General features: G+C 39.6%; 1 protein-coding gene across 4 annotated transcripts in view; it reads left to right on the top strand.

Moving 5' to 3' along the window:
- The window catches only part of LRRC4C (leucine rich repeat containing 4C), a 1,433,039-nt gene that overhangs the window by 836,423 nt on the left and 576,714 nt on the right, over positions 1-19,902 (top strand). For all 4 annotated transcript variants that reach the window (XM_060399524.1, XM_060399525.1, XM_042233372.2 and 1 more), the window contains one exon: positions 2,342-2,478. The gene's annotated coding sequence lies outside the window, so the exon portion shown is untranslated. The remainder of the gene's footprint in view (positions 1-2,341; positions 2,479-19,902) is intronic.

The following is a 19,902-nucleotide window of genomic DNA, read 5'->3' as shown; positions in this document are numbered from 1 at the left end:
TTTCCTCTATTTCTTTGCATTGATCGCTGAAGAAGGCTTTCTTATCTCTTCTTGCTATTCTTTGGAACTCTGCATTCAGATGCTGATATCTTTCCTTTTCTCCTTTGCTTTTCACCTCTCTTCTTTTCACAGCTATTTGTAAGGCCTCCCCAGGCAGCCATTTTGCTTTTTTGCATTTCTTTTCCATGGGGATGGTCTTCATCCCTGTCTCCTGTGCAATGTCACGAACCTCCATCCATAGTTCATCAGGCACTCTGTCTATCAGATCTAGTCCCTTGAATCTATTTCTCACTTCCACTGTATAATCATAAGGGATTTGATTTAGGTCATACCTGAATGGTCTAGTGGTTTTCCTCACATTCTTCAATTAAAGTCTGAATTTGGCAATTAAGAATTCATGATCTGAACAGCAGTCAGCTCCCAGTCTTGTTTTTTCTGACTGTAGAGAGCTTCTCCATCTTTGGCTGCAAAGAATGTAATCAATTTCATTTAGGTGTTGACCATCTGGTGATGTCCATGTGTAGAGTCTTCTCTTGTGTTGTTGGAAGAAAGTGGTTGGTCTGACCAGTGCATTCTCTTGACAAAATTCTATTAGCCTTTGCCTTGCTTAATTCCATACTCAAAGGCCAAATTTGCCTGTTACTCCAGGTGTTTCTTGACTTCCTACTTTTGCATTCAAGTCCCCTAGAATGAAGAGGACATCTTTTGGGGGTGTTAGTTCTACAAGATCTTGTAGGTCTTCATAGAACTGTTCAACTTCAGCTTCTTCAGCGTTACTGGTTGGGGCTTCGGCTTGGATTACCATGATATTGAATGGTTTGCCTTGGAAACGAACAGAGATCATTCTGTTGTTTTTGAGAATGCATCCAAGTACTGCATTTCAAACTCTTTTGTTGACCATGATGGCTGCTCCATTTCTTGTAAGGGATTCCTGCCCACAGTAGTAGATATAATGGTCATCTGAGTTAAATTCACCCATTCCACTCCATTTTAGTTCGCTGATTCCTAGAATGTCCATGTTCACTCTTGCCATCTCCTGTTTGACCACTTCCAATTTGCCTTGATTCACGGACCTGATATTCCAGGTTCCTATGCAATGTTGCTCTTTACAGCATCGGACCTTGCTTCTATCACCAGTCACATCCACAACTGGGTATTGTTTTTGCTTTGGCTTGATCCCTTCATTCTTTCTGGAGTTATTTCTCCACTGATCTCCAGTAGCATATTGGGCACCTACCGACCTGGGGAGTTCCCCTTTCAGTATCCTATCATTTTGCCTTTTCATACCGTTCTTCAGCTTAGCTGGTCTTAAAAACTGACTTCCCTGACTTGTAAGTTGTTCACTTAAGATGTGAAGAATGAGGCTAATAAAAACTTGCCAAACAGGGTTATAGGTAGTAAATGCTTAGAGAGGTGGTTGTGCTAATGGAATAATATTATGTGGTTTTGTCACTAAGTTGTGTTCATCTCCTGTGACCCCGTGGGCTGCAGCCCACCAGGCTCCTCTCTCCATGAGATTCTCCAGGCAAGAATACTGGAGTGGGTTGCCATTTCCTTCTCCAGGAATAAGATTATATGTGTGTATATATATATGTGTCAGTTACTCAGTTGTATCCGATTCTTTGAGACTGTAGCCTGCCAGGCTTCTCTGTCCATGGAATTCTCCAGGCAAGAATACTGGAGTGGGTTGCCATGTCTTTCTCCACATACATACACATATATGTATATATACACACACACACGTGTGTGTGTGTGTGTGTGTGTGTGTATGCAACTAGCAAAGCCCTAGACCCATAGTAGCTTCTCAAAAGTTAAATTCCCTTTCACTTTCTCAAGACATGCAGGAACAAGACAATTTTAGTGAAATCTATTATATCAAGTGTATAGTCAATAAAATTTTATTAACCCTTTGCCACTCACCTGGTCTTTTGCTAGGTGCTAACTGTAGGTACAAAGCCATATTAACATGCAATACTGTTTTTAAAAGAGAAATGATTCCTTCCTATCCTTTTCTATTAAACAAATAATAAAAATGTTCAAGTATAGCTTCACCACTGGCTCAGTGGTAAAGATTCTACATGAAATGCAGGAGATACAGGAAAATAGGTTCTATCCCTGGGTCAGGAAAATCCCCTGGAGAAGGAAGTGGCAACCCACTTAAGTATTCTTGCCTGAAAAACCCCATGGAGAGAGGAGCCTGGTGGGCTGCAGCCCATGGGGTCCAAAAAAGAGTAGGACTTGACTGAGTACACATGCATGGATGCTATAATCTAATTGATCAACCTGCATTTACTGAGCATTATATATTCCTAAGTATATCCTTTTATTCTTTTTTATGTAGGAGTGACTGGAAAAGCAGAGATACCCTATGTAGATTAACAATATGGAAACATCCTGAAACCACTTTGAAGTCTCCATAAATTGACTAGATTCAGCATTCCCAGATACGGAAACTGGTCCATGGACAATTTGCTACAGGTAAGTGAGAGGTGTAATTTAATCTTTTAGAAACTTCCAAAGATTTGTTGACTGTGGGATTGTTAATTACATTTCAGATGATTGTAATGTTCCTTCGTACAGCTGACAGCTTCTCTTGCCTCCCAAACGTACACATGTGGATGCCAACATATGGCTAAATGTCTGGCCATTTCATCTTGTTCATTTGGGCTTCAGTCAATTACAAAAGGAGGAAGCAGGGGGAAAAGTACCCACCTCATAAAACTTTTACTAGTAGTGATTTATGCAGAGGGGTGAGAGTCCAACTGTTCCTGGAACAGATGTTTCTTTGTACTGCCCCAGGAGTTGAAAGAGCAGCAGATTGGTCTGCCCAGGATTCAGAATGGAACAATCAGACAAATGGTGATGTCCCCCTCCTTCTTTGAAACCAGGGCAGTAGTTAGGTCATTAATATGGAACAAAGTGTTTGGGAAAGGTAACTGGTTTTTATTCTCCCTTTGAAAACCTGGTGAGGTTGGAACACCTGATGTGGTAACAGCAAGAAAATATTTTCTCGTGGGCTCTTGGGAAAGCTGAACTTGCCTGAAAGACCCAATGGGGAAGAGTGAAAGTCCAGGTCACTCATACAAGTGCCAGTTCATGGGCTGAGGGCATGGGCTGCGGCATGGTCTGTAGCTACATATTGTATCATCAATTGTCAAGGCCACGTGAGCCTAGGAATTGGAGACGTCCAGCTCTGTGATATTGAAATAATCTGCTTATTCATCTGTGGGGCTCAACTGTATTAAGGAGAAAAAAAATAATAAGCTGAAATTTTAGTGGAATTGAGCTCCATCTATGGCAAGGGAGACATGTGTACTTGCCATTTTAATTGGCAAATGTTTGCTTGAATCATTCTTGCTGCTTTAAGAGTAAAGTAGAAATCTTCTTAGAATCTGGCACCAGGGCATGAGGAATTGTCTTGCATTTTCTGTTAATGTTAAGTCCTCTCTGAGTTGCATGTATAACAGCTACCTGTCCTGGATTCATAACTGAAGATCTTCCTTGAAGACATCTATCCGTTTTTGCATCTTTTCCATCACATTGTATAGATTAAGCTAAATGGAAGACATGTTATCTGTCTTCTGGGAAACCACTGTGTTTGGAAAGTCACATAAGAGCACAGATATGGAGGTGTTTTTTAGCGTGTTAAATGTCCTCTAAAGATGAAAGGCAATGGTAAGATAAAGATGAGGTAGAAGCGTATCAAGAGGAACATGAGCCAGAAGAAAGATGAAAGACCTGAAAGTCTTGTTTTTTTCTTTGTTGTTGTTGTTCATTTATTGGGTATTTTAAGAGCATATGATGGCCCCCTTTTAAGAATCCGCCTCAATGTGGGAAACCTGGGTTTGATCCCTGGGTTGGGAAGATCCCCTGGAGAAGGGACCAGCTACCTACTCCAGCATTCTGGCCCAGAGAATTCTATGGACTGTATAGTCCATGGGTCACAAAGAGTCGGACACGACTGAGTAAATTTCACTTTCACTTAGTCCTATCTATACAGAAGGGAGGATGTTGTTTCCTTTTACTTTGGCTCTTTTGAAAGACTCATAATAGTGACTGTAGTGAAAAGATAATTATTTTGTTTACATGCATGGGCTGGAATTGAAACAAAATTTGAAAACAGGAAAAAAAAAGATAGTTCTAGCATTTTCTTATATGTCTGTACCATTTTCATCAGCAATAGCAAACTTATCCTCTTTGCAACTCTACTTCTCCCTGAATATATATTTCATCCATTCTTCTTTCTTTCTTTCTACCTGACTCTTTCTTTCTCTCTCTTAGCTTCTGATTGCTTTTCTTACCCTTCCTTTATTTGATTCTTTCATACTTTTGCCTTGAACCTAGCTTTTCATGGCCTTTCTGGCATCTTCCCATTTATTCACCTTCTAATCTTACCGCTAATGACCTGCATCTGGGTTACACCTAGGAAACAGAAACTACACTGGGTATTATAATAGACAAAATGTAATTTAGGAATTATCAACCAGATATTGGAGAATTAAAGAGGTGAACAAGGACACTGATAGGTCATAGAGGTTGCAGGAAGTGGCTACTTTGGCTGCAGAGCCACAGACATTAATTTGGGATGATGAGAATTGAGAAGATTGGAGGAAGGGCTTTACAGAACTGAAATTCAGGGATCTTCCTGGAAGATTGAGGAACTGTAGAAGCTGGGGTGAGAAGGACTCCATCTTGCTGGGATTAATGTCTCTAAGAAGAATGAAGCCAGCCTGCAGGTTTAGTGCCCCAGGAGGTCGGATTGGGGACCACAGATATCTGGGACTCAGAATTTTGTGAGGAAACCTGTTGAGCGAATGTTAACAGCCTGAAGAATTAGAAGGGAATCCACAGGCAAAGATGGAGCCAGGTCTCTGAGGAAGGAGTACCAGGCAGCCAGTGCTGTTATATCACCTGGAAGAGGGGCACCGATGAGGTTGCTTTTAGGAGTATGGGAAAAGCAAAAAACACTGGAATCAACTGTTGTGTAGGGTGTAGGTCGTGAGCAGTTTTCCCTCCAGCTCTCCAGTCTCCCTCTAACTGTGTCTATTGACAGAAACAGGAAATCAGGTAGCAAAAGAAACTTGTGCTTTGCAGAGCCCCAGGCTCAGCATTTCAAAGCAAGATGGAGGAGTATGGATTTGAACTGAGATAGCACCTTAACAGTGAGCACACAGCCTGTCCCTGTTTGCATGTAAAAGTATGCGTGTGTATGTGTTTAATTTCAAATGCAAGAATCTGATTGGCTTGATTCATCTCATCACTTTGATCACAAATTTTGACTCAGTTAACAGATTCATCTGACCAGTCCAGTGCCATTTTGGCTTCAACAAGTGACATAAGATGATGGATTATAAAAGAGTAAATTGCTAAGCATTCCTCTTAGGGCCTTAATCTATTTTTCTGAAAAAACAGCTAAGGGCTTTCATGTCATTGAAAGTGCATAGATATAAAATATGTAAATGTGATAATGTTAATGATCGACTTTTAAATTAAGCTTTTTTGTGTGAAACGATTCTACATTAACATGTAGTGTTAGGAAATAACATGGAGAGACCTCAGTGTCCTCTTCCTGCATTCTCCCTAATGATAATATCTTATAAAACTATAGGACAGTATGACTAACATGATACTGACATTCTACAGTCAAGAGATTTTCTGTCACCACAAGGGTCTCTCCTGTTGCCGCACCCACTTCATTTCCTTAAGCACAGGGCATTTTTATACTTTCGTCTTTACAAAAATGTTATGTAAATGAAATCATACAGTACGTAACATTTGAGGATAGGCTTTTTTCACCCAACATAATTCTCAGAAGATTCATCCAAGATCTTGACTGCATCAGCAGTTCACTGATTTTTCCAACTGTATTAATTTATGGTAAAGATACATAACACTTTATTTTACCATTTACCTTCTGAAGGATGTCTTGATTATTTCCAGTTTGAGGCTATTGCAAAATGGCTAGAAGCATTCATGTACAGCTTTTTGTGTGAACATAAGATTTCATTTAATTGTCCCAAAGAGCAGTTGCTAGATTATATGGTGGTTGTATATATATATAGTAGGTTTATCCCCAGTTTTATTTAGAGATAATTGACATATAATATTGCATGAGTTTAAGGTATACAGCATGATGAGTTGATACAGATACACACTGTGAAATGTTCACCACAGTAAGGTTAGGTAACACATGCATGCTTCATCTCAAATTGCCATTTTGTTATTGTTTTGTGGTGAAAACATTTAAGGACTCTTAAATTTTAAAAAAAAAACAGCAAAATTTAGCTATATAATACAGTGTATTTTGGGGGAGAGGAGGATATAGTAAGCTTAATCTGGATGAAACATAAATAGGATAAATCAGTTCAGTTCAGTCACTCAGTCATGTCCAACTCTTTGTGACCCTGTGAATCACAGCACGCCAGGCCTCCCTGTCCATCACCATCTCCCGGAGTTCACTCAGACTCACATCCATCGAGTCAGTGATGCCATCCAGCCATCTCATTCTCTGTCGTCCCTTTCTCCTCCTGCCCCCAATCCCTCCCAGTATCAGAGTCTTTTCCAATGAGTCAACTCTTCGCATGAGGTGGCCAAAGTATTGGAGCTTCAGCTTTAGCATCATTCCTTCCAAAGAAATCTCAGGGTTGATCTCCTTCAGAATGGACAGGTTGGATCTCCTTGCAGTCCAAGAGACTCTCAAGAGTCTTCTCCAACACCACAGTATAGGATAAATAGAAACAAGCAAATGAAAATCAGTCCTTAATTTGAGTACTAATAACAGTATTTGGCACAGTGTGATACAAAAAGCACTGCTGTTATTATTGTTGTTTAGTCTCTAAGTCATGTCTGACTCTTTGTGACCCAATGGACTGCAGCACGCCAGGGTTCCCTGTCCTTCACCATCTGCTGGAGTTTGCTCAAACTTGTGTCCATTGAGTCAGTGATGCCATCCAACCATCTCATCCTCCGTTGCTCCCTTCTCCTCCTGCCCTCAATCCTTTCCAGCATCAAGGCCTTGAAAATGAGCTTTCTCTTCACATCATGTGGTCAAAGTTTTGGAGCTTCAGCTTCAGTATCAGTCCTTCAGTGAATATTCAGGGTTTATTTCCTTTAAGATTGACTGGTTTGATCTCCTTACAGTCCAAGGGACTCTCAAGAGTCTTCTCCAATGCCACCACTCAAAAGCATCAATTCTTTGCCTCTCAGCCTTTTTCATGGTCCAACACTCACATTCATATGACTACTGGAAAAACCATAGCTTTGATTATACTCTGTGTGCATGCTAAGTCACTTCAGTTGTGTCCAACTCTTTCTGACCGTATGGACTGTAGTCTGTCAGGCTCGTCTGTTCATGGGATTCTCCAGACAACAATAATGGTGTGGGTTGCCATGCTCTTCTCCAGGGGATATTCCTGACCCAGGGATGGAACCCACATCTCTTGTGTCTTCTTCATTGGCAGGTGGGTTCTTTACCACTGGCACCACCTGGGAAGCTGTATTATAGACAGAGTTATGATCAAACTTAACCTCTAGTCACTGCTGTGTGGCCAACTAGAGAGATTATAGGGCCTTCATATTCACTGGGGTTTCTATTTTAGAACAAAATATAAACTTTTCTATGAAGGAAAAAGGGTTTTAATTCCCCAAGAAGGATGCAAACCTCACATTTGAGATATCTAGAGTTTACATCCCCAAATATCAAAGCAGTATAGTCATCATGCTTTACTTTAGATCCCTAGAACTTACTCATCACATAAGAGAAAATTTGTACTTTATGACTAATGTCTATTGCTCCCACCTCCTACCCCAGTAACAATTAATATACTCTTTGTTTCTGTGATGGAGTAGGAAATGGCACCCCACTCCAGTATTCTTGCCTGGAGAATTCCAGAGTCAGGCCATAGTCCATGGAGTCACAAAGAGTCAGACATGACTGAGTGACTAACATGTTGCTTCTGTGAAACAAATAGAAAGAAATAGTATTTTTTTTAATCTGTGTTTAGATTTTTTTTTTGAGATTGATCTGTTTTTAGATTTCAAATGTAAGTGAGATTATACAGTATTTGTCTTTCCCTGTCTGACTTATTTCACGTAGCATAATGCCCTCAAGTTTCACCCATGTTATTATAAATGGCAAAATTTCCCCGGATATTCATTAGAAGAACGGATGCTGAAGCTGAAACTGATGCTCAAGAAGTCTGGCCACCTGATGCAAAGATCTGACTGACTGAAAAAGACCCTGATGCTGGGAAAGATTAATAGTGAAGGACAGAGGAGCCTGGTGTGCTGCAGTCCATGGGGTCACGGAGAATTGGACATGACTGAACAACAGCATATATCAAATATATATGTCATATCACATATATCATATCATATCATATCATATATATCATATATATATCATATCATATATATGAGATCTATATCTATGTGCACAATACCTTCTTTATCAATTTATTCATTGATTGACACTTGGTTACTGTGAACAGTGCTACAATGAACATGAGAATACAGATATCTGTCCAAGATACTGATTTCATTTCCTTTGTATTTACACCTAGAAGTGTGGTACCTGGATCATATAGAGTACTGCTTTTCATTTTTTTGAGAAACTTTCATACAATTTTCCATAATGGCTATTCAAATTTGCATCCCCACCAACAGTTTACCAAGATTCCCTTTTCTCTATGTCTTCATCAGCATTTGGCTTGTTGAAAATAGTCTAACAGGTAAAAGTTAATATCCACTATGGTTTTAATTTTCAGAGAAAACATTTTGAATTTCAGTAGAGTCCAATTTATCAGATTTTCCCTTTGTGGGTCATAGTTCAGTGTCCAGTATTAGAACTCTTTTCCTATCTGTAAACCCCAAAGTTTTTCTTTTTTTTTTCCTTTTTTAGTCTTATTTATTATATTTAAGTTCCTAACTCACAACCCATTTTGTGTTAACTTTTGTATAAGACATGAACTCAAGTCACATTAAGGACATGTTTATGGATATCCACTTGCTCTTCTTGGGACTAACATCTATTGATTGAATTTTACATCCATTTGGAAATCTTCTTGGTTATTGGTATAATGAGGAATTTGGGTATTATATTCTGAAACCTTCAGTTTTAGCTGCCTTCTTCTGATATTGCTTCAGCAAGGAAAGTGGGGTAAGCTGACATCAAGTCAGAGTAGAAATTCATATTCATTGTCCTTATTTGGCCTCTGTAGACGGAGCTCTTCATTATTCTGAGTGTGGGCAGGTGTTCCAGCTCTTACCAGATATCCATTGATACATCTCTGGCTGGGAGGTATAGGAGGGACTGTAACTGCTACCCACTTGGCCACCACTGACTCTATGGGTAGAAGAGTAGCTTCATGACTTCTGGGAGGTGGTCCAAGTCCTGACTCTCCATTAAGCCAACTGTGATACATTTTGAGCATGTCGGGGAAGGTTCCTGTTACTGCTGAGTGAACGCGGAAGTCCAGGCTCCCCATATCACTTGCACAGAGAAAGCAAGAGATGGAAGGTGGCCTTGGTGCTACCTGGCAGAGAAGAATGTTCTAGTTTCCTCCTTGGCCTTGTCTGATTGCACCTTGGTGGGGAGTTTAAGGGACCTTGTCATAACTTGGTGAAGGTGGAAGGTGAAAGTTGAAAGCTTTCTTGGTATTGGTTAAGGATAAAGCAATACTTTTTGGAGATGTTCAGCTGGATAAAGGGAATTGTCTTGGAGTTTTCCATGTTGCTAAACTGCCTTTTCTGTGTCTTTTGGGGCGAGACAACAGACTTTTGATTTGGTTTGTGTTTCAGTCTGTCGTGTTTAGTTGCTTAGTTTTGTTCAACTCTTTAAGACTCCAGGACTGTAGCTCACCAGTCCATGGGATTTCCCAAGCAAGAATAGTGGAGCAGGTTGCCATTTCCTTCTCCAGGGGATCTTTCTGACCCAGGGATGGAATCCATGTCTCCTGCAAGTCTCCTGCAATGCACGTAGATGCTTCACACTGAGCCAGCAGGGAAGTCCCTTTTTAGTCTGCACATGTCAGCATTTCTGGGTGTGTGGTCTCTTCTCCTTCAGGTTTGGTGTGTATGAGACAAAAGGAAATCCCAGGAACTCACTATTGTGTAATTACTTAGATCTAAGCTTCCTAGACTGTTTCCTACTCTCTACCTTTCAGCTCCTTCTTATATATTTATTTTTAATATATACTATCCAGGGGTTTTAATTGTGCTTAGTGGGGTGAATAGGAAAATGATAGTCTAATCTATCCTTCTGAAAATAGAGCCCCTTGGAAATGTTTTTGAAGACATTCTGATGGGTCTACTTTTACTGTTAAATTTTAAAAAATAATAATTCAAGTAGAACTGTAAAGGTGTAAAGACAAAGAAAACAAAGCAAGCAAGTAAAGAAACTTAAGCTTTTACTAAGTCCACTCTCCTGTATTTGAGTAGAAATACATGCAAACCCATCTCAAGGAGAGGATTACTTCCACAGTAGAAGTTTACACATAATTATTGAATGAAGGAATAATTATCAAATGAGTTAATCTGCTGAATTGTCTCCTACATGTGAGACAATATTCTAGGCAGCAAGGAAGGTATATCACATATACATTTATAATATAGACCTAACTACCAAGTTATATACAAGCCAGTAACACTGCTAAAATGAAAAGTTGAGCATAGCTATAATACATAAGGGTTGAATGTTGTCTTTCATCTCCTGGAGCAGGCAGGGTCTTGTTCATCTTTGTCTGCTGCTAGTGCCTAATGGAGCACATTAGTCGTCATGCATGGCTTCCTCTAGGAGTTTAGCAGAGAAGGAGAGAGCACTTGGAGCTGCTGGGAAATAATCTGTCTTGTATTTTCCAAAAGCTCTGCAGAAAAGATGTTCCCTTTCTCCCAGGAGATCCGCTTGCCAATGCAAGAGCTTAAGAAGACATGGATTCAATCCCTGTGTTGGAAAGATCCCCTGCAGGAGGGCGTGGCAACCCACTCCAGTATTCTTGCCTGGGAAATCCCATGGACAAAGGAGCCTGGTGGACTACAGTCCATGCAGTTGCAAAAGAGTCAGACAGAGGACACAAAGTGCTACTAAGTAAAGTATACATTCCTTTACCAACTCAGAGAATTCTTTGTGTGAATCCTATCCCTGCCAATGAGCAAGGTATTTATTGTTCTGACCTTGGCAGAAGCAGAGCAGAGCAAAGTATCATTTTTCATACATGTATTTTAAAATGTTTAAGATCAAGTGCTCCCTCTATGTCATAGTTCCTTCTCTAACCCCAAATACCAACCAAAATAGCTTCATGTTTAACAAGGTATATGTATACTGGTGGCCTGGGAGTTAAGTGTCAATCCGCTCATCTGAACATGCACACAGGAGAAAAAAAACAAAGAATTATAACGAATAAATAAAAACAGCAAGCAGCATATGGTAACAAGATGAGTTAACTTCACTGTCCTTTAGACAGGCATGAATTCCATCCTTAAACATAACCCAAAGAGGAGCTCTGAATGTCATCAATTTATTGTAAAATCCAACAGTCTGGACATCACATAAACAATGGCTCTTCAGTTACCTAAGGGCAGAATTCCACAAATATAAAAGATCCTTGGCAGAAAGTCAGTGTCACAGTTAATGAACTCTCTAACATTTCAGTCCTGGATCAGGGGATGCAAGAGGCTTAGGGAAACCAACAAGAACCCTGATGTTAGGAATCTTGAGGCAACAAAAACATGTTTAATACAAGCCAAGGGGCCTCCTGCGAGAGCAGAAAGTTCTGCTCATCACAGGCAGATGAAAAGACGGCTTCCTGACTTACTTACATAATAGACACTCAGAGGATATGAACTTTGACTTGTGTATTTGATAAAGCAGCAGTAGGCTTTCTCAATAATGATTATTTACAGGATCAAGTTTTTAAAAAAGCTTCCTGTTTTTTATTTGGTTGGCTTTTTCATAAGAGTCTAGCGCTTTGGATGAAGAGCTCTCCATGAATGCCTAGTTCTATAAAATAAAAAGAAAGAGCAAAGTGTGAAGTGCAGTGAGTTCTATTTTATGTGATTTTTCAGTGAAGAATAAGGATGGCATGTTGAACTGGAAAGGTGGTGTTTTCCCGTGATACACCTGTTTTCATGGAAATCCATTTTAATAGATTCCTGAGACAGAAAACTACGCTTGGAACTCACACCCTTAAAACTTCCAAGAATTTACAAACTTATGGCAGATTCTATCTCTCATTTAAAGTTTATAGTTGCCACAAATTGAAATGATCAGGGTGCTGTATAATATTCAACGTAGAAAATAGCCTGAATTAGCAGAAAATTGTACTATTTGATGAGTTTTAAGCTTCACAAAGTTTATTACATTTTAAAAATTTCTTATGTATTGTTATTATTTCTTTTAAAATATGAACTTAAATACCTTTAAAAATATATTAGCATTAGCATAAGCAAAACATGTTTTGTTGTTAGAAATTCAGCAATAAAATAATGTGATAACAATCACTTCATTAAGGAAAAGAGATTAAAAACATCAAAAAGATGGATGAAAATGGAAGTTTCTTCTTATTGCCATCATCCTAAATGGGATTTCTGCAGTTTTTCTAACTGCATAATATAGATTTAGCCAATTTTTCTGAGCCACCTTCATGTGACATAGTTGAGGGTTGAGAGTAGAGGTAAGAAACAGAGAACTCAATCAGAGAGCTTGCATCTTCTTGCCATCTTTCAGTTTATTAAACATAACTCAGAAGTTTCCAGGTGTGTTAGAAGCACGTTTTGAAAGAAAAATCAGCCCATGTCTGCTAAGTCTCCTATCCTGTCTGTCCAAGTAAGTAGAACGATCATATTATTGGCAGCACCTCAATTTTCTCAACTTTTTCTAAAGTGACAAATGTGCTAAATATCATGGGTATTCCTTATGCTTGATTTCTCACATTTTACATCTTTAAGGTCTGTATTCCTGGTGCAAATACAATGAAATATCACTGCAGTAAAGCAAAATGTTTCACTGTGCACATTGACTGTTCAAGATACCAAACCAGAAACCAGAAATTTCAAGGCAGTAAAACAATTTGGGATGAGCATTCTATTCAACTGAGTGGTATGCTTCTATTTCAGAGAGCAACTCCTAAATTGAGTGTCTTGCACAGAGATGGCACAGCAGTAACAAATTGTAGAATGATTTTTTTATATATATATACACTTGGAAATTACAAAGTAGAACCAAGATGTGCTGGAAAACCAGCTCTATGAGGGAAAGAAAAGAAAAGGAAAAAAAAAGGCAAAAAACTCTGGTTTGTAGTGTTTTCCTCTTTTGGTGGTATAAATACTTGCCCTATGGCCCATTTTAATACCAATTTTAATTACCAATTACCATTTTAATGTGTTTCACAGCACAGAGGTGGGAAAAGAGGGGCACAATGTTCTCTTACAGGCTGGTACAGGCTGGCTCCAGTCCCCTACTGGTTAAGTCCCCTAGATTTGCATTCATTTGATTTGGCAAAAGAAAATCATGCCACCGACTTCCTGTAGGTTAATTAGCTGACTTCATTTTGACGTGGACTTTTCACGGCAATACAAGAGACCCCGGTTTGATTCCTAGGTCAGGAAGATCCAATGGAGAACGGATAGGCTACCCATTCCAGTATCTTGGGCTTCCCTTGTAGCTTATCTGGTAAAGAATCCACCTGCAATGTGGGAGACCTGGGTTTGATCCCTGTGTTGGGAAGATCCCCTGGAGAAGGGAAAGGCTACCCACTCCAGTATTCTAACCTAGAGAATTCCCAGAGTCGGACACAGCTGAGCGACTTACACTCTAACTTTCACTTTTCACAACGATGACAAAGTGTTACTTTTTCCCAGGTAGGCTACTTGTACGAAAAAAAGTTGTAAGAGTATCTCCCCAGGAGTTTCCATGCTTTTGAAAGCAGATAAAAACCAAGGAAGACCTTGAAGATTTTCCTGAAGTTGAAAAAGAAATCTCTTTGACTAGGGCCACCTACTTTGGGGCCTGGGCACTGTTAAGCATGCCATGAAGAATTCTTATTCTTAGCCACTCTAAGCTCAAAAACTGAATAGGAAAGCTTTAGGCAAAGCGCTCTTTAGTAGCATGGTATATTAACTCTTAGAATTTATAAAATCCTTCCAGTCCCCCATGTTGCTGAACTATTTTTGAAGTCAAGAAATTCAGTGCACAGAAATGCAGGAAAAAACTAAAGAATTCTTGAGGATAGTTTATGATTAAAACAATTATTCATTTTAGAACTCTTATGGGTCAAACTCTGAGCTAGAAAGTCTCACTTATTTTATATTTGTATTTAATTTGTGTGTTTACTCTTTAGGGTAAAAACGGAAATTCTTTCATTTAATGAAGATGGAAAAGGGCATCTCTAGAGTTATTAAAAATATTTTACTAACTATAACAATCTGTTAAATATCTACTATGCCCTAGACAATTCTCATTTACCATTGTAGTTAATAATCAACAACATTTCTATTTTATAGATGGAATAAACGTGACTGCGGCTGAGTGTTATGCATGAGGTCATGAACTAATAAAGAGGAAAAACTGGATCACAAGTCAGTGTTTCTTTGGATTTGTTGCTTTACATGTGTTAATTCAGGCAGTCCACAAATGTTTATTGAGCACCCACTAAGATTCAGCCATTCTTCTTGGCTTCAGGGCTATAGCAGAGAACTACACCAATACAAATTTCAGCTCTCACCAATCCACATTTTAGTTGGCAGAGAAAATCAACAAACAAACAGAATAGTATTAAATCAAGGCTATGTTGGATGGTAACAAGTTATATAGAAAAATACAAAGTAGGGAAGGAACAGATAATATAGATATGGGAGTGCATTGAAATTTTAAACCAATAATCAGAGAAGGCATCACTAAGAAGGTGAGAAAAATTAGATTGTGAGAGGCCTTAGATGTGCAAATATCTGAGTTCCAAGATGAAACACATGTAGAGCCCTTCAAGTGAGCAGACTTAGCGCATTGGAGGAGCATCAAGGTTTATAGGCAGCTAATCAGAAGCAAGCTTGGGAGAAAGGGATGGGAGTTGAGGTCCTAGGCATGGGAGGTATGGAGGAAGATGCTCAATTCCTTTGACTTCTGTGATGAGTATAGACTGAAGGGAGGAGCAGGTGAGAGAAAAGAGAACAATGAACAGGCTGCTGCAATAATCCATGTGAAGAATAGTAATCTCTTGTGCCACGACAGTAGAGAGGCAACTGATAAGAACTGGTTGGATTCTGAATATACTTTGAGTAGACATAATCTGTGGAATGATTAGAAGTAGACTGTGAGTGGAAGTGAGATTTTCTGAATAAAGAGAAGCTCCCCTTTACAGTGATGGTGAGGATTATAGAAGGAGAGATTTAGGGTAGATAAAGAGGTTTGGGAAGATAAAGAACGCGTTTTTTCAATGTGGTGAGATGGAAGAGATGCAAGAATACAGAAAATTATTTAAAGTATAAGTCTCAATAAAGCTAATCTATATAAAAGCGCTATCAATGTTAGGTTTTTGCCTTCACTCTAGTCTCAACTAGGTGATATAATTATGTTAAGACTAAGATTTAAAGACTGGTTATAATAGAATTGGTGGACTGTAGACAAGAAAAGGAAGAGTTCTTAAACTTGGATTAAAAAAAAAATCAGAAGCGTCTGTTTCGTACTTGTTAGGCCAGGTTTCATAGGAGAGAAGAGTCAAAAGAGATAAAGAAATAGGTAGGGGTTTGGTTCTGCTGAAGTCATTTTTAAATGTTCATACATATATATCTACTTTTCTCGGATTCTTCTTCCTTATAAATTGCTACAAAATGCTGTGGATAGTTCCAGTCTTGTAAGTTTGTCGGTTTTCCTTGTTGGTTATTTATTTTATATGTGGTGGTTTAGGCTCTTAGTCATGTCTGACTTTTGCAACCACATGGACTGCAGCCCACCAGACTCCTCTGCCCATGGAATTTCCCAGGCAAGAATATTGGAGTGGGTTGCCATTTCCTATTCCAGGGGATCTTCCCAACCCAGGGATAGAACTCATGTCTCCTGCATTGGCAGACAGATTCTTCACCACTACACCTGGGAAGGACATTTCATGTATAGCAGTGTGTATATGTTAATCTAAATCTCCCACTTTATCTTTAATCCCCTCTTTCCCCTTTGGTAACCATGTTTGTTTTCTATGTCTGTGGGTGTATTTTTATTTTGTATATGAGTTTATTTGTATTTTTTTTTAGATTCCACATACGTGATATCATGTTGTCTTTGTCTTACTTCACTTAATATGATAATCTCTAGGTCCATTCATGTTACTACAAATGTCATTATTTTGTTCTTTTTAGTGACTAGTATTCAGTTGTTCAGTTCAGTTCAGTTGCTCAGTCCTGTCTGACTCTTTGTGGCCCCATGGAGTACAGCTTCCCCATGGAGTACCAGGCTTCCCTGCCCATCACCAACTCCCAGAGTTTATTCAAACTCATGTCCATTGAGTCGGTGATGCCATCCACTGACCAATATTCCATTATATAAATATACCCCATCTTTTTTTATCTACTCATCTGTCATGGATATGTAGGTTGCTTCCATGTCTTGGCTATTGTAAATAGTGTTGTAGTGAACATTAGGGCACATGTATCTTTTTGGATGATGAGTTTCTCCGGATATATGCCCAGGAGTGGAATTGCAGAATCATATGGTAGCTCTATTTTTACTTTTATAAGGAAACTCCACATAGTTTTCCCTAGTGGCTGTACCAATCATTTTGCTGCATACCTGAAACATCACAACTATGCTTCAATTAAAAAACATTTTTTAAAATGTCTATAGCATTGTTAAGAACAAAACGTGAGGAATCTGGGTGACTGAAAGAGTAACTGACTTTGGATCTGAGCCATGCTGCTCTGGGAGTCCAGAGGCTGGTATCACATGCAGAGTTTGGGAGGCAGTGACTCTCTTTCCTGAGACGCAAGGGCAGTGTTGTCAACTGAAGGAGTTAAAGAGCCATCAGAACAAGATTGTTGTGCCTCAAAGTCACATACTTAGGGGGTCCACTACCATGTGGAGGCTGTAACACAGGATCTAGACCAAGAAGACAGAATGAGTTATTTCCTGAGCAATGTGAGATGTCCTAGACATTTCCAGGAATAAGTGAACATTTTCAGAAAGAAAGTGAGCCTTGGACTCTGAAAGTGAAAGTAAGTCAGTCATGTCCGACTCTTTGTGACCCCATGGACTATAGTCCATGGAATTCTCCAGGCCAGGATTCTGGAGTGGATAGCTGTTCCCTTCTCCAGGGGATCTTCCCAACCCAGGGATCGAACCTAGGTCTCCCCCATTGCAGGTGAATTCTTTACCAGGTGAGTCACCTGGACTCTGAACAAGTTAGAAAGTATCTCATCTAGCCGTTAATGAGAGGCTTATTTTCCCTCTCTGGTTGAAGATGCCAAAGATTATTCTTGTGATGTGTTGTATAGGATAGCCATTTCTCCAAGCAGTCCTGGTGTGCTGAATGGTGGCCTGCCCATCTGGAGGCAATAGGGACCTTTGTGGGCACTTTGAAAGCTAAATCTGATAGGATGATGTGCACGCTCAATCATTCAGTATTGTCTCATTCTTTGTGACCCCAAGAACCATAACCCACCAGGCTCCTCTGTCTATGGAATTCTTAGGCAAGAATACTGGAGTTGGTTGTCATTTCTTTCTCCAGGGATTCTTCTCGACCCAAGGATTGAACCCATGTCTCTTGCATTGTCTGGTGGAGTCTTTACCACCTGGGAAGAAGCCCTAAATCCAGTATCCCTTCTCTGTCCTAAGCCTGCTCCTTGTATGCCATGTGGTAGCTTTCTCATGCTTTAGGGCTTTAGTTGGTTGCCATTTATTTCCTGAGATGTCATTCCCCATCCCCCTGTTTTTATACTCATGATTGGCCCTAAGATGATGCAGTTTCTCCAGCTCTGATTTTACTTACTCTTCCTGAAAAAAAAAAAAAAAGAAAAAAGATGCTACCATCTGACCTTGCCTTACCCAAGTGGCATACTACTTGAGTTGAGTGTGTTGGACTACTGCCATGCAAGCTGCTTTAGTTCTTCTCAGAGCTGATTTTCCATGAGTAGAGACTGTTGGCAGCTGGCTGTTGAAACAGATGCCCTGCCTGTTGGGAGTATTTCCTTGGGTTCACTTCTACAGCTTAGCTGAGCAGTGAGTGCCAGGCATGGATCAGCATACTTTCCCTGGGAGCGGGGCCACCCTAGCTTCTACTAAGTGCCCCGAGACCTGAGCAGTCAAGGTTTTGCTGCTTTTCGGCGAAGGCAGACCAACACTACACTTTTCTCATAACTGCTTTTAACTCATACGTGGTTCCTTTTTCCTGAAGTGTCTTCTCCCCACTTCTGCCTGAGAATCCAGCCTTTTCCTCAGTACTAGGGTTACTATCATCTTTATGAAGCGTCTTCTAATTCTTGTCTATTACATGTGAATTCCTGGAATTGCCACTGCATTACAGTGGCCATGTCAGATCATATCCTAAATACACTTGTTGTTGTTGTTGTCCAGTCACTAAAGCGAAAAGTGAAAGTACTAGCTTCTCACTTATGTCCAGTTCTTTGGGACGCTATGGACTGTAGCCCACCAGGCTCCTCTGTACATGGGATTCTCTAGGCAAGAATACTGGAGTGGGTTGCCATTTCCTTTTCAGAGGATCTTCCTGACCCATGGATTGAACCCAAGCTTCCTGAATTGCAGGCAGATTCTTTACCATCTGAGCTACCAGGGAAGCCCATTCAGTTGTTAAGCCATGTCCAACTCTTCATGCCACACTTCCGTATCCTTCACTATTTTCCAGAGTTTGCTTAGATTCATGTCCATTGAGTTGATGATGCCATCCAACCATCTAATTCTCTGTCACCCCCTTCTCTTCCTGCATTCAATCTTTCCCAAGATCAGGGTCTTGTCCAATGAGCTGGCTTTACATAAGGTGGCGAAACTATTGAGGCTTCAGCTTCAGCATCAGTCCTTCCAATGAATATTTAGGATTGGTTTCCTTTAAGATTGACTGGTTTGATCCCTTTGGTACCCAAGTGACTCTCAAGAGTCTTTCCCAACACCATAGTTCAAAAACATCAATTCTTTGGCTCTCATCCTTCTTTACTGCCCAGCTCTCACATCCATACATGACTGGAAAAACCATAGCTTTAACAATAATTCATATGTATTTGTGTATATGTTATTTATCTTCTCCTTGAAGGTAAGTTCCTTCAATAAGGCTTGAATAGTAAGCATCCCTTAGCTGTCCAAACTCTGAAAATCACTAATGGAACTGAGAAATTTAATGAGGCTCATAGAGCAGGAGCTGGGGGTATATTAGGAAAGGCCAAAGAAAGATTTTTTCTGTAGACAACCAGCTTCAGTTATAATAGAGATTTAAATTAATTTTGATAACATACATTCATTTACAGTGCTAGAGTTCAAGGCTGCAAATTTTATCATGAATCGCCAGGGCAAAATCAACAAGATGAGAAAGAGCTGGTAAATACTAGTAGGCTGTTAAGATTATCAGCTTGACTTCTTTTATTTGGAAGAGAGAGGTAGGGGTGCTGGGAGTATATTTATAAGACTGCCTTAGACTATAAGACAAGGTCTGTGGCCAAAGACAAAAGCTTTTCAATTTGTACTTTGATAATTTTGATAATACATCTTATAATTAGTCACAGAGACCCTTCCCCCTTTTTCTTTAAATTGACTAGAATGAGACAAAATAAAACTAAAAAAATAGAATCCAGGTTTTGTTTCTAGCTACAAACACAACGAAATAATTTCTAAAACAAACTATGTCTAAATGTTGGACAAAACATCATAATTTTCTGGCCTTGGAGACAGTGAAATCAATAAAACAAATATTTGATTTG

Source organism: Ovis aries, chromosome 15 (genome assembly GCF_016772045.2).
Source record: "Ovis aries strain OAR_USU_Benz2616 breed Rambouillet chromosome 15, ARS-UI_Ramb_v3.0, whole genome shotgun sequence".
Lineage (NCBI taxonomy): Eukaryota > Metazoa > Chordata > Mammalia > Artiodactyla > Bovidae > Ovis > Ovis aries.
The sequence above is the reverse complement of the archived record's forward strand: the minus strand, read 5'-3'. Positions and strand labels throughout refer to the sequence as shown.